The following is a 15,631-nucleotide window of genomic DNA, read 5'->3' on the forward strand; positions in this document are numbered from 1 at the left end:
CAATACCTGGATTAAAAACAACAGTATCACTGTGCTTGATTGGCCAGCAAACTCGCCTGACCTTAACCCCATAAATAATGAACAAAAATGGCGGCACAATGAGCTAGAAATGAGTAACATATGTAAATAATCATAAAGAAAGGTAATACAATTAAATACTATCCCAGCTCATTGAAACATAGTGCAGGACACACTGTAAACATACAGAAGGAAAATCAGTGCAAAAATGTCCAAGATAAGATGTGGTAGAAATCACAAATCTTTATTAAGAGACCAGATAAAAATTGACAGGTTGTGGTTACAAAAGTGACACAAACCCCATAAGGAATCTATGGAGTATTGTCAAGAGGAAGATGAGAGACACCAAACTCAACAATGCAGATTAGCTGAAGGCTGCTATCAAAGACATCTGGGCTTCCATAACACCTCAGCAGTGCCACAGGCTGATCACCTCCATACTATGCCGCATTGATGTAGTAACTGATGCAAAAGGAGCCCTGGCCAAGTATTGAGTGCATTTACTGAACATACATTTCAGTAGGAGAACGTTTCGGATTTTAAAATCATTTTTCAAGCTGGTGTTATAAAGTATTCTAATTTACTGAGATAATAACTTTTGGGCTTTTATTGGCTGTAAGTCATAATCATCAACATTAACAGAAGAAACACTTGAAATAGATCACTCTGTAATGACTCTATATAATATATGAGTTTCACTTTTTATATTGAAGAACTGAAATAAATTAACTTTTTGATGATATTCTAATTTAGTGAGAAGTACTTGTACAGTGGGGCAAAAAAGTATTTAGTCAGTCAGCAATAGTGCAAGTTCCACCACTTAAAAAGATGAGAGGCGTCTGTAATTTACATCATAGGTAGACCTCAACTATGGGAGACAAACTGAGAAAAAAAAACCCAGAAAATCACATTGTCTGTTTTTTTTTCCATTTTATTTGCATATTATGGTGGAAAATAAGTATTTGGTCAGAAACAAGCAATCAAGATTTCTGGCTCTCACAGACCTGTAACTTCTTTAAGAGTCTCCTCTTTCCTCCACGCATTACCTGTAGTAATGGCACCTGTTTAAACTTGTTATCAGTATAAAAAGACACCTGTGCACACCCTCAAACAGTCTGACTCCAAACTCCACTATGGTGAAGACCAAAGAGCTGTCAAAGGACACCAGAAACAAAATTGTAGCCCTGCACCAGGCTGGGAAGACTGAATCTGCAATAGCCAACCAGCTTGGAGTGAAGAAATCAACTGTGGGAGCAATAATTAGAAAATGGAAGACATACAAGACCACTGATAATCTCCCTCGATCTGGTGCTCCACGCAAAATCCCACCCCGTGGGGTCAGAATGATCACAAGAACGGTGAGCAAAAATCCCAGAACCACGCGGGGGGACCAAGTGAATGAACTGCAGAGAGCTGGGACCAATGTAACAAGGCCTACCATAAGTAACACACTACGCCACCATGGACTCAGATCCTGCAGTGCCAGACGTGTCCCACTGCTTAAGCCTGTACATGTCCGGGCCTGTCTGAAGTTTGCTAGAGAGCATTTGGATGATCCAGAGGAGTTTTGGGAGAATGTCCTATGGTCTGATGAAGCCAAACTGGAACTGTTTGGTAGAAACACAACTTGTCGTGTTTGGAGGAAAAAGAATACTGAGTTGCATCCATCAAACACCATACCTACTGTAAAGCATGGTGGTGGAAACATCATGCTTTGGGGCTGTTTCTCTGCAAAGGGGCCAGGACGACTGATCCGGGTACATGAAAGAATGAATGGGGCCATGTATTGTGAGATTTTGAGTGCAAACCTCCTTCCATCAGCAAGGGCATTGAAGATGAAACGTGGCTGGGTCTTTCAACATGACAATGATCCAAAGCACACCGCCAGGGCAATGAAGGAGTGGCTTCGTAAGAAGCATTTCAAGGTCCTGGAGTGGCCTAGCCAGTCTCCAGATCTCAACCCTATAGAAAACCTTTGGAGGGAGTTGAAAGTCCGTGTTGCCAAGCGAAAAGCCAAAAGGATCACTGCTCTAGAGGAGATCTGCATGGAGGAATGGGACAACATACCAACAACAGTGTGTGGCAACCTTGTGAATACTTACAGAAAACGTTTGACCTCTGTCATTGCCAACAAAGGATATATCACAAAGTATTGAGATGAAATTTTGTTTCTGACCAAATACTTATTTTCCACCATAATATGCAAATAAAATGAAAAAAAACCAGACAATGTGATTTTCTGGATTTTTTTTTCTCAGTTTGTCTCCCATAGTTGAGGTCTACCTATGATGTAAATTACAGACGCCTCTCATCTTTTTAAGTGGTGGAACTTGCACTATTGCTGACTGACTAAATACTTTTTTGCCCCACTGTATATATGTGTTACACCCGATCCCTGTCCTGGCGCAGCGCCCAGGTCTGCCACTGTTACACCTGGTCCCCATCCTGGCGCTGCGTCCAGGTCTGTTGCTGCCCTCTGTTCTGGGCACTCACCTCGTGCCTCGCACGCTGTCCCTAGGCAGCAGCTGGCTTCCTCTGTGTCTCATGCTGCTGCTCAGCATTCAGGTCTCTCCCCTGCCTCCACCTCCTGGCATCCTGTCCGCAGATCTGTAACTAAAGCTATTAGGGCACGCCCATGTGCTCTCCTGCCTTCTTAAAGGGACAGCGTGCATTTTTCAAAAAGAACAATTATCCAATGGCAGCGCACTGGCTGCTATTTCTGGCCTCTCCTCCATAGGGAGAGCACCCGAGCAACGAGTATCAATCATTGCTACATCCGGTTCTCTTGCTAACCTGTCTGCAGTCTCTGTGCATTCTCTATTAATATCTGTCTCCACAGAGTATCAGTATCCTGATCTTCCTGGTTATATCTACAACCATCTGGGCGAAAGCCATCCCATTCCGCCAACAGCCATCCGAGTCAGGACTGTGTCAAGGTCACTGGAACCAGCTACTTACCAACTACCCGGATCCATGACCCGTCTCATTACGGACTCTGCTGTTACTTCTGTTATCCCTTTTGGTCCCGCAGGGACAGCTGCCACGTGTCAGGGATCTAACTGGAGGTAGCACCTGTGTCCTCTGGGTATTCCATTCTGGTCCTGTCTGAGGGGTTTTACTACGGGTACCCAGAGCTCACTACTCACGTCCCCTTCGGAGCCCCCCGGACCGTGGTCCCGAGGTTCCACTTTAAAATAAAAAACGAATGTGAACTTCACCATCTCTGCCTCCGCTTCCATTTGTTACAATATGAGAAGAATATTTTTTTCATTTTGTCAAGTGTTATTTTTTCTACCATACTGGTTAGGTATATCTCTTCACCAATATTTAATTTTCTAGCCCCTACCTGTCTGATGATTATTTCAAATCATCATCAAAATATTGTTTTCAAAGATCCATTCTAGTTTTCACCAAAAAGTTTCACAGTACCCTGGTCCAGTAGCCACATTGGTAGTCTGGGGGCTCTGGACCAAAGGACTGAAAACCTCCTACTGCACGCATCATCCTTGCCGACTTTCCTGATTAGTAAGCCCTACAATGTCATTACAGTACGGTCTGATACACTAATGATGATACTGGGCCTACTAATCAGAAGACGTAGGGAATCCACAGGTTATAGGAATTTCCCAGTACTATGATCCATTAGTCACACACTACTGATGTGGTCACTGAACAGCTTTTTGCTAAGCTCTAATAATTAGAGTTGAGCGAAATGGGTCGGTCATATTCAAAAGTCGGCGACTTTCGCTGAAGTCGGGTTTCATGAAACAAAACCCGACCATAGCGTGAGGTCAGCCACGAGGTCGGAGGCCAGAGCGCCAAAGTCGTGTTTCAAAAGATGCTTCCAGCGCCCTTTTTCAGCCAATGATGGAGGACGTGCGCTGTGGGCAACGCGATGACATAGGCATCGGTCACCACCATCTTTGAGAAGGGCATGCAGGTGATTGGCTGGCTTTGTGTGGCGTCACAGGGGCTATAAAAGGGCGTGAACACCGACCGTCATCTTACTTATGCCGATCTTAGCATAGGGAGAGCTCCTGCTGCTGCTGATTCTGTAGGGAGAGCGTTAGGCAGGGAAGAAGAACCAAAAAACTGCTTCTGCTGTTAGCGATTTCCACTTACAACACAACACTTTGTGTGCAGTGACAGGGGAGGCTCTATTTTTGTGCATCAGCTCTGTTGGTTATTAGGCTGCCTTATAAGGCTCCCTGATAGCTGCATTGCTGTTTGCACACTGCTGTGCAAACTGCTTTTTTAAAAGCAAAAATACCTTTCTTCCTCTTTTCTGCACAGTTACCAAGGGTTCATTTTTCCACCCTTTTGTGTGTGCACATTGCAGCAGTCCTGCTTATTAGGCTGCCTGCGTCCATACTTGGACTGAGAGCATCATTGTCAGTGTCCTCAAATCTCTAGTGAGATCCAAATTCTCACCAATCCTATAGACACCCTCCACCTTGTCATACACCATCCAATTTCAGCCTGCTACATTGAGGTGTAATCTCTCCTGGGCCAGAGACAATAGTTCAGCGTCCTCAAATCTATAGTGAGATTCAAATTCTCACCAATAGTAGATACACCTTCTACCTTGTTTTACAGTACCATATAGCTGGTGGTATTTTGGGTACATTTTCACAAAAATGAGGAAGTATGGTGGAAGACGCCATGGAAGAGGGCGGGGGTTGCCAGCTGGTCCGGATGGTGGTTGTGGTGGTGTTGCATCTGTTGGTAGTGGCAAAAGCACAATAGCACCTAAGGCAGGAGGTGTTGAGCCTGCGTCATCGTCTGGCTCCACAAGGCCTCAAAGGCTCTCTTTTCTGGTTGTAGGTAAACCACTTTTAAAGCCAGAGCTTCAGGAACAAGTTTTGGCTTACATTGCTGACACAGCCTCCAGCTCTCTCGCCTCCTCTTCTGAAGTTTCAAAAAATAAAAGCACTGAGTCATCAGTGGAGGCTCCTGGTCAGGAACAACACCTTTCCTTGTGTCCTTCACCCCTACCAAAAGTGAAGGGGTGGAGATATGACCGGAGGGGCTGACAGGGCGGACCACGTCGATAGTGGGGGACTAGAGACCGGGTTGTTGTGGATCAGAAGTGGAAGGGGTGGTGTAAACATGAGGTTGGGCGGGGAGTACAGGTTGGGCAGGGAGTGGAGGTACAGACGTTGTTTGTGGGACCAGGTACGGTGAAGGTGTTGGTGGGATCGGGTACGGTGAAGGTAACCGGGAAGTAAGGTGCGTGGAATGCTGGTACGGGGAAAGCTGGAACGGCGAAGGAGTGTGAAGAGGAAGGACAGTGGCTGGAAGGGGGGTAGGTATGGGAGGAACTACCGGGGCAGGTGGAGGGGCTTGGGCGGTGACCAGGGCTAGAGAAACCTGGGATTCTTGCATTACATGTGGGTCGCCCTCGCCGGCTTCACCTTCAGGCCAAAATTGGACAAAGCTTCAAACACTTCAGCCAGGTGTTGCAGATGCTCTTCATAGGTTTTGGAGAAAACAATGACATCATCCAGGTATAGCAGGACTGTTTCAAAGTTCATGTGTCCCAGGCAGCACTTCATCAGCCGTTGAACCGTCCCTGGAGCAGTGCAGAGCCCAAATGGCATATAATTGAACTCACAGAGACCCATTGCAGTGGTAAATGCGGTTTTCTCCTTATCTGCCTCTGCCACGGGAACCTGCCAGTACCCACTGGTGAGATCCAAGGTGGAAAAGTAATTAGCAGTTTTAAGTGCAGCTAAGGATTCCTCAATCCTAGGTAATGGGTAGGCAACTTTATGTGTAATGCTGTTAATTTTCCTGTAATCAACACACAGTCTCATGGTACCATCCTTTTTCTTTACAAAAATTATTGGAGCTGCCCAGGGGCTACAACTGTCTCTGATAACCCCAGCCTCCTTCATCTCCCTCAACATACTCTTAGCACATTGGTACTGTGTTGGGGGTATAGGTCTGTACTTCTCCTTTATGGGTGGATGGTCTCCTGTGGGGATATGATGTTGGACCCCTTTTGCCTGCCCAAAATCTAGTGGGTGTTTGCTGAATACCCGCTCATACTCTTGTGTCACTCTGTGGACCCCATTTCTATGGTATGAAGGTGTAGAGTCAGTTCCCACCTGCAGTTGCTGACACCACTCCTCCGGCTGCTTCACAGAACCATTGTCCTCCCCCTGATCGGATGAGACCAAAGGCTCTGCTGCCTGCAAAGAGTTGTTGTTAACGGTGAGCAGCTTAGCAACTGTGGCGAACCGAGGTATCGAGGCTTCCTCTTCCCCACAATTGAGAAGACGTACAGGTACTCTCCCTTTTTTGACATCAACTACCCCTCTGGCTGTCAGGACAGTGGGCCTACTTTCGGAGTATACTGGTTCTACCAATGCCTGGTAATCTCTCCCTCTAAGACATATAGCTGCCCGACACCTTACCAACATTTCACATCTGGGGGGTATTGCAATGGGGAAGGCATCACTGACTCTGACGCTGCCAATCTCTCCGCCAGAGAGTTCCACCTGTTGTCTTTGCATCGGGGCTCGGATCTCCATCTGCAGGACTCTTTGTTCTCTGGAACCAGCAGTCTCAGCCACCTGTTGCAACAAGACAATAACCTCGGACAGACAGTTTTCAATTACATTGCAATGCATTACATTGGTACCAAGAGTCATCATAGGGTTACATTCACTTCTATCAATATCAACAATTATCAAACCTTGAGACTTTAGTTCCACCCTCCCCACTTTAACAGTAATCTCCTTACATCCAATCTGTGGTAAGGTCTGACCATTACTAGCAACTACTGTCAGTTCATCAGTGGGACCACGGGTGAGTTCAGAATCAGCCCAATACCTTTTGTAAAGAATATAGGGCATGGTGGTCACCTGGGAGCCAGTGTCCAGCAAAGCGTTCATGGGGATACCATTTATCACCACAGGAAGGATTGGTCTCCCTCCCACATACTTGGCTCTCCAGTTCCTTGGGCCTGGGGATCCTACTCCTGGGGGTTGGCCCTCTGCCCCAGGGGTTGCTTGTTTAAAGGACAGTACCTTGCAAGATGACCTGCCTTGTGACAGCGACGACAGATGGGACGTCCGTCCTGGTCATAGCAATCGTTGTTCCTTCCTCGAAGTGGCGGGGCTCTCCTCCTCCGGAGCCATGGGACATCCTCTGGACTGAAAGCAAGCTGAATCTTGTCTTTGGAGGACACCTGCAGGGACTGCACTGTTTTAGTGAGTGCAGCCATTCCTTTGGTGAACTCCTGGACCTGTAGACGTAGCTCCTCAGTTGGATCTTTGTCCAGAGTCTGTGCATCGGCCTCCACCGGGATGGAAGGAAAGGATGTTGCTTCCTGATGATAGGTGATCGCTGGGCATCTAGGGGGCGCTGGACGGCTGTAAGTGGATTCCTGCAGTACCCGAATAGCGCTGTCCTTAAATTCAGCAAAGTCCAGATCAGGGTTTTGCAAGGTTATTATACGCAACTGTCCTCGGTGGGTACTGGACAGGAGTCCTTCAATGAACTGCTCCTTCAACAGTTTATCTTCTTCCTTTACGCTGTCAGGATCAACTTGTTTAACTGCTCGCAGCACCTCCTGCAGGTTGAGAGCGTAGTCCCTGATAGTGTCCTGTGCCCTCTGCTTGCAGCCAAAGAACCTCATCTTAATTTCAGCGGCAGTGCGGGTGTCAAAAGTGCTCATCAGATTGGCCAGGACCTTTACAACAGTCTCTTTATCGGTGTCCTGCCAGGCTTTCACCTCTCTCAGCGCTGCACACGTGAGCTGTCCAATCAGGATATTTACTTTATGGCTTTCAGACAGGGGGTAAACTTTAAACAAGCTGCACAGTCTCTCTTTAAATTCACTCAGGGTGTGTGACTCACCCGAGTACTGTGGTAACCAGGCCACTCCTGGTATGTGGGGCATAGACAGCGGCATGATGGGGACCACTGCGGCAGGCGCTCCTCCTGGCGGGACCGCAGGGTTGGCGGCGGCGTCCGCCGCTGCATCGTCTTGTGGCGCTGATATCTCCCCCCTAGTGAACGTTAGCAAGGGCCGGGGGTGGTGTGAGCTCACCGGCGGCTGCTTCACAGGCCCGATGCTCTGGGCTGTAGGCCTCAGCTCCTCCTCTTCTCGTGCGCTCTTCTCTCTTCCCGTGCAGCACTTCACTGCCTCGCGCTCTGTGGCAAGCTCCACCCACGAAGGTCTGCCTCTTTCTTCCCACGCGCCAAGCAGCGTGGCAATGGTGGCAACTGGAGCCAAATTCACACAGTTCACAATCACAGTCTATGGCACACAGGACCCGGGGATACCGGGCTCCGTAATCCTGTTCGTGACGTCAAAATTGGGTCGCCCTCGCCGGCTTCACCCAGGGCTGTGGGGTACTCGGTACCGGGCCGGTGTCAGGGGGATGATGTGTCACAGCAGCGGTGACCCGGTCCTTGGGCCTGGGGCCCAATATCAATGGTGGTGATGTTTGTAATGTAGTGTAAAGTTCGTGACACCACCCGTGGTATTTGGCAAATAAGGTGTTAGCCAACGCTGCTTGCAGATCCTCTGGGGCTGATGGTATATTGCAGCTTAGATGGTGTAGCTCCCCACAGGTGAAGCTGTAACCCCAGGGCAGTGTATAGATGGTTGTCACGGGGATGTAGCAGTGCCGACAGGGTAGGAAGCAGACACGACACAGCGGGGTGCAATTTCTGTACGTTTACTTGGTAACTGCAATCCAGGGTCCTGATTACAGATGGTATTGGAGCAGGCTAGCCTGGAAGCAACTCAGGGTTTCTCTCTCACAGACGGGCTGTGCAGTCTAGCGCCATGTGGTGTGAAGCACTCCAGTTCTTAGTTACTCTGAAGTTCCTCCTGTCAAATGTTCCTTGACTTCCACTTGCACTGCAGACAGCTGTAGCCTCTCTCTCTGGGACTCCTCTCTCTCTGAATCCCCGGCTCTCTATCGGTTCTGCTGTTGTGCCTCAAGTCTTAGATGGGAGCAGGGCATTTACAGCCTCCTACTCCTCGGGTATCTGTGGCAGGACCGTTAGTATCCGTACCACCGTGGAGACCCGACTCCAGTTCTCTGCGCTCTCAAGCTGAGGGAGCTCGCCTTCTGCAGCTCAACCTCCAGCTTCGCACTTCACCCTCTGCAGACTAACTAACTCCTACTTCCTCCTGGCCCACAGAAAGCATTCCTCCCCTGAATCCTGGGTCAGAGCTCCCCCTGCTGGCCAGGAGTGGAACTGTGTTGCATGTATGGATTGACTGTGAGAGAGATCCATCATTGCCTCCAAGCCTGGCATTACCCTCCCCTGGACGAAGGCAAAGCCAGTGTGGCGACCATACCCCTGGGGGCGCCACACATGCATCTGCTGGTCAGGAGTTAGCTTTTCCATGCGCTCGTGCACTGCCTGAAAAACCAATGATTTGGCGACTTGCTTGCATCTGAATGCATCCTATCCAGATGACTGCTGATTTCAAGGATGCTGTTGTTCAACAGGTTGAAACCAGCAGTCATTTGCTTGGCCAAAAGATTGATCGAGTTCTGGAAGGCTGCATTCAGATGCAAGAACTTGGGCACATAGCTCCTTTCCTGACCTCTCTGGCGCTGCCGTCCAGAACCCAAAGGTGTTCTAGAGGTGGCGACAGTGTCAGAGGGGTGGGGTAAAGGGAGCGGTACCTCGTCACCAGCAGCTTCATGTGATGAATGCCATGATGCTCCAGCGCTGGTGGATGGGACCGAGAGACCAGACATGAGGGAAGGTGCAAAGGGGTCGGGTCTCTCGACGTGGTCCCTGGTGGCAGACTCCTGTGAGATCGCTCCAGAAGGGTCCAACTCAGCAGCAGGTCCCCGAGTGCTGCAGATGGTGCTGTCAAAGAAAAAAAAAAGAATTGATATATTGATATTTGTCATGCTCATGCCCTGACTGGTGGGCGTGAGACAGAAGGTTGTGGCCCCACTGTGCCACAAACCAGACTACCCTGGAAGGGGCGTGACTAGGACAGCTGCCTTGGTTTTTACTGGAGCCTCTGATGGTGAGGTCAGGCTTGTGCGGCAGGCAGCTGCCAGGTGCCACTTCAGGGTGGTGTCTGGCTGTGGCTGCTGATCCCACTTGGGGAGACGGTGGCACAGCTGAGACACTGGCAGGCAGGCACGGAAGACACGAGCAGGCAGGTATGGCTGAGACACTGGCAGGCAGGCATGGCTGAGACACTGGCAGGTAGGCACTGCTGAGACGCAGGGTAGGTAGGCACGGCCGAGACAGGGCAGTTAGGCATGGCTAAGACACTGGGCAGGTAAGCACGGATGAGACACAGGGCTCGTAGGCATGGCTGAGGCACGGGACAGGCAGGCACGGCTGAGACACAGGGCAGGCAGGCAAGGGGCAGGCAGGTGTGGTGTGTGAAGGAACAGGTTTGGACCTGTTCACACAGGAAGAGCAGGTACGGGTACTGACAGGAAAGAGTGGAGTATGGCGGAACAGGTTTGGGCCTGTTCACACAGGAGGAGCAGGTACGGGTACTGACAGGCAAGAGCGGAGGATGACAAAACAGGTTTGGGCCTGTTCACACAGGAGGAGCAGGTACGAGTACTGACAAGAAAGGGTGGAGTATGACAAAACAGGTTTGGGCCTGTTCACACAGGAGGATAACCGCAAAGCTGTGGAGAAGAGTTGTAGAGCAGCAAGAGGTTCTGCAGCAGCAGAACCAAGCAGAACCGCAAGAGTACGGAGCACAAGCAGAGCCTAAAGAGTACAGAGCAGGCAGAGTCGCAAGACTGCGGAGAAGAGCATTAGAGCAGCAAGAGGTTCTGCAGCAGCAGAACCAAGCAGAACCGCAAGAGTACGGAGCAAATGCAGAGCCTAAAGAGTACAGAGCAGGCAGAGATTCAAGAGAGCGGAGCACAAGCAGACAGGGAGGAAACAAGGAAAGACTCAGCAGGGAAAGAAGCCACAGACAAGGAGACAGACAGACAAAGGTAACACAGAGTTCAGACAGGGCAACAGTACAAGACAGGGCCAAGGACACAGGGACCAGAGTATACACAGGTACAAAGCAAGGCAAGAACAAAGACACAGAGACCAGGATATTCTGCCTCCTGGAGGGCGGACAGAGAAGTACCAAGGAAGGCTAGGTGTTAAGCCTCCAGAGAAGGAGGAACAGAGAGCAAGACCTGGCAGCTCAGTAGCAAGACACTAACTGAGCTAACACATTGCACAGGCAACGTTCCACTAAGTGGAGCAGTGCTAAATACTAGAGGCACATTAGACAGGTGCACCCTGACTCCATAAGCACCAGAGAGTTCTGGTGCCGCCCCCCTATGCACCCAGCCAGGAAACATGCACAGAGAAAATAGGAGACACGCAGCACATGGCATGGAGCTGGCAGCAGACAGAAATCACAGCAAGGCCTGGAGCAGTGAGTAAGTTGGTGTGTGGGGGATTGGAGGACATACAGTGCCAGCAGGGTTGTTACAGTATTGCATTGCCCTGGCTGAAACCCAAAAATAAGGTTAGACATGTAAAAATTATGATTTAATAAATGGGGTGGGGAATATTTACCTTCTAGTCACCATCATTGACCGGAGGAACGACAAAGCTCTTGCTTATTTGTATTTGCTCCTGCGTCCTCCCGATCCACTCGAGGCCTGCATTTCCTTGAACTCCCTCTTGACGCGATCCCTGAGTGACTGCCACTGCTTGACAACCCTTTCACCTGTAAAGTGAAAGCACAATTGGTTAGTATACAACACATTACATCCTGCAACATAAATTACTGAACTGTGAATACTTAAGGGCTTGATACCGGGACTGCGGTCCGAGACCCTCCCAGTCGTCCACAACTGTGGAACAAACTTCCTCCCAGAGCCGACGGGTGATGACAAGGTCAGCATGGCCGCGGTCCGCCATTTTCCACAGTGGCTCCCACTCTTGGACCTTGTTGATGAGGAGGTCAACATCCATTCCAGCCTCCTCACTGTCCAATTCGGAAGCACGCTGTGAAGCCTGTGAAAAAAGAAAAAAAAAAAAAACATTAATCTCAAATCATCCCCATGAACTAAAAAAATAATAAAACAACCCAAAAAGAAAAGAAGGGTACTTACTCTATGCTGACTGCGGCGACGCTCATGTCGACGACCCTGGGAGGTGCTTGGAGGACCTCTAGAACGAGCCCCAGAATGTGAAGACTATAAAAACAAAAACAAAATTATGTGCTTGGATGGAGGCATATGTATTGTGTGTACTGTGATGTCTGTTTGTTATGAGCTGGGTGTGGTGTGATGTCTGTGAGGATCTGTCTGTGCAAAACTTACACAGTGCGCACCTGCTCCTGGCATTTCTCCACCCTGTTCGTCTCCTTCTGGAGCCCCTCTGATGCTTCAGCTTCCTGTGAAAACAGAATTAATGCATATAGGGTTACAAAAAATGTTACCATCACAAAAAATAAAAATACAAATTTTAATTACCTCAGTTCGCCGACACTGTGAGGGGGGCTCCCAGAAGAAGACATAGCTTGTTGTCTTGAAGGATCTGCAAGTATAAAGACAATTGTTAGCCACTATACAAATTATATATATAAAGCTTTCTGGCCTTTATACTTACATCTCGACACCCACTGCTACCCTGGCTTGGGTCCTGGCTTTCGTCCTGGTTTGCAAGCCAAATAAAATCTTAGTATCTGCAAGTATAAAGACACTTGTTAGGTATTATACTGACAATTTCTGTGTTGTCCACTGAATTAGAAAATGACAAAAGTAGCTACAGAGCTATTTTGATTTGAACCCCCCTCCCCCCAAACCCCCCCTATGCCCTGCAAAAAAAAAATGCAAAGTACTTCAGTAGGTTTACCCCTTCTGTAAGTTAACGGTTAATACCCTCCTTCCAACTTGATATGCGCGATGCGCAAGCTGGCAAACCTTCCACCTCCTGTATTTTCCCACAAAAAAACCCCAACCTATACCTTGCAAACACCTACCCCTGTTATGAATGAGTCACCGTAGGAGGTAAAAGCAGAAATACAAGCTAAGTCCAGAAAACCAAAGACGTTGGCAACTATCAGATTGCAGACCCCTGAACCTATCAACACAACTAGCAGTAGCCGTGGGGGGTTCCTACGATGCCCTAGACCCCTCGATCACAGCCGGAGAATTAACTAGGCCTAAAGAAAGAAAGGGGAAATCTAAACAGCCCCAGAGCAGACCCCAAAGCAATAGGAAGCCCCCAACATATAATGACGGTGAAGCAAGATGAAAACACTAACACAGACAGAAAGATAGACTGAGCAAAGACGGGGCCCAAAACTACCTAGATAGGAAAGGACAGGAAGGCTGCTGTCTGCAATCTGCCAAAACCCTATCAAAGACATAAGCCAACAAGCTGATATGAAAAAGGCCCTGAAGCAGCTAGGCTTCAAAAACTAAATCAGCACTCAGGTATTTTCAGAAGACAGAGCTAAAGGAATTCAGCACACCCCAGCAGGGAATGGCAGAAATCCAGAAAAACAAAGCAAAACAAAGTCAAAGCACAAATGCAAAAGGCCGAGCAGCAAACTTAGCTTTAGAGGAGCAGGAATTCAGACTGGTCTCCAAGGATCCCACAGAGAAATCACCCGCAGGGCAGAAGGGCGTCGGCAGCCTTATATCCAGTCAGTAACTCCACTCAGCCAGTCATCATCAGCCTCAGGTGTTTGATAATCAGGCTCACTACCTTTCTTTACCAGAAGAGGGAGTTCCTCGGGCCTCAGTAATGAAGGGGAAAATGAACTCACAACAGTACCTCCCCCTTGAGGAGGGGTCACCAAACTCTCAACTACGCCACCAGGGCGATCAGGGTGAGCCCGATGAAAGGCACGCACCAATCTTTTGGCATGAATATCAGAGGCAGAGACCCAGGAATTATCCTCCTGACCATAACCCTTCCACTTAACCAAATACTGGAGTCTCCGTCTAGCCAGACGGGAATCCAGTACTTTCTCTACCTCATATTCCATGTTACCTTCAACCAATACAGGGTCTGGAGGTGCCACCCCCGGAACAACAGGTTCAACAAACCTCTTCAACAAAGATTTATGGAACACATTATGGATTTTAAATGTGACAGGAAGAGCCAAACGAAAAGAGACCGGATTAATAATCTCCACAATCTTGTAAGGTCCAATAAATCTAGGCTTAAACTTAGGAGAAGCCACCTTCATAGCAATATTTTTTGATGATAACCACACCATATCACCAACCTTAAACTGGGGACCAATGGTCCTAAGTCGGTTGGAAAACCGCTGGGCCTTTTCCTGGGAGAGAGATAACTTATCCACCACTTGGTCCCAGATCTGGTGCATTCTCTCCACCACAGTGTCAACACCTGGGCAGGCAGAGGGCTCCACCAGCCCTGAAGAAAATCCAGGATGAAACCCAAAGTTACAAAAAAAAGGTGACATCAAAGTGGCAGAACTAGCTCTATTATTTAAAGCAAATTCGGCCATAGGCAAAAATGAAACCCAATCATCCTGATCAGCAGAAATAAAACATCTCAAATATGACTCCAAGGTCTGGTTTGTTCTCTCTGTCTGTCCATTGGTCTGAGGGTGAAAAGCAGAGGAGAAGGACAACTGAATTCCCAGCCTGGAACAGAAAGTTCTCCAAAATCTAGACAAAAACTGGACTCCTCTGTCAGATACAATGTTCTCAGGAATCCCATGCAAACGAACCACCTGTTGTAAAAACAGGGGCACCAACTCAGAGGAAGATGGCAACTTAGGGAGTGGTACAAGATGAACCATCTTAGAGAACCTATCACAAATCACCCAAATAACAGTCACCCTTTGAGAGACAGGCATATCAGAGATGAAATCCATTGAAATATGGGTCCATGGCCTCTTGGGGACAGGCAAAGGCATCAACAACCCACTAGAGCGAGAACACGATTTAGATCGGGAACACGTCCCACAGGACTGCACAAAATTCCTGACATCACGAGACAAGGAGGGCCACCAAAAAAACCGACTCACCAGATCTCTAGTACCAAAAATACCTGGATGACCAGCCAAAGCAGAGCAATGAACTTCAGACATCACTCTCTTCTTCCACTGGTCAGGAACATACAACTTTCCACTGGGACAACGCTCAGGTTTGTCCTCCTGGAACTCTTCCAGAGCACGTCTCAAATCGGGCGAGATGGCAGAAAGAACTACCCCTTCGCCTAAGATGGTAGCAGGCTTGGTCACCACAGGAGAATCAGCAAAGAAGCTCCTAGAGAGGGTGTCTGCCTTGACATTCTTCGTTCCAGGAAGAAAAGAAACCACAAAATCAAAACGTGTAAAAAACAAGGCCCACCTAGCCTGTCTAGGGTTCAAGCGCTTAGCCGACTCTAGGTAAATCAAATTCTTGTGGTCAGTGAGGACCACGACTTGATGCTTAGCTCCCTCCAACCAATGTCTCCACTCCTCAAATGCCCATTTCATGGCCAACAGTTCCCTATTCCCCACATCATAGTTACGTTCAGATGGAGAGAACTTTCGGGAAAAGAAAGCACAGGGATTCATTTTAGATGTTACAGGATCCTTTTGGGACAAAACAGCTCCTGCACCAATCTCAGAAGCATCCACCTCTACCTGGAACGGAAGTGAGACATCAGGTTG

Source organism: Dendrobates tinctorius, unplaced genomic scaffold, assembly GCF_039654945.1.
Source record: "Dendrobates tinctorius isolate UK_male_01 unplaced genomic scaffold, ASM3965494v1 ptg000029l, whole genome shotgun sequence".
Lineage (NCBI taxonomy): Eukaryota > Metazoa > Chordata > Amphibia > Anura > Dendrobatidae > Dendrobates > Dendrobates tinctorius.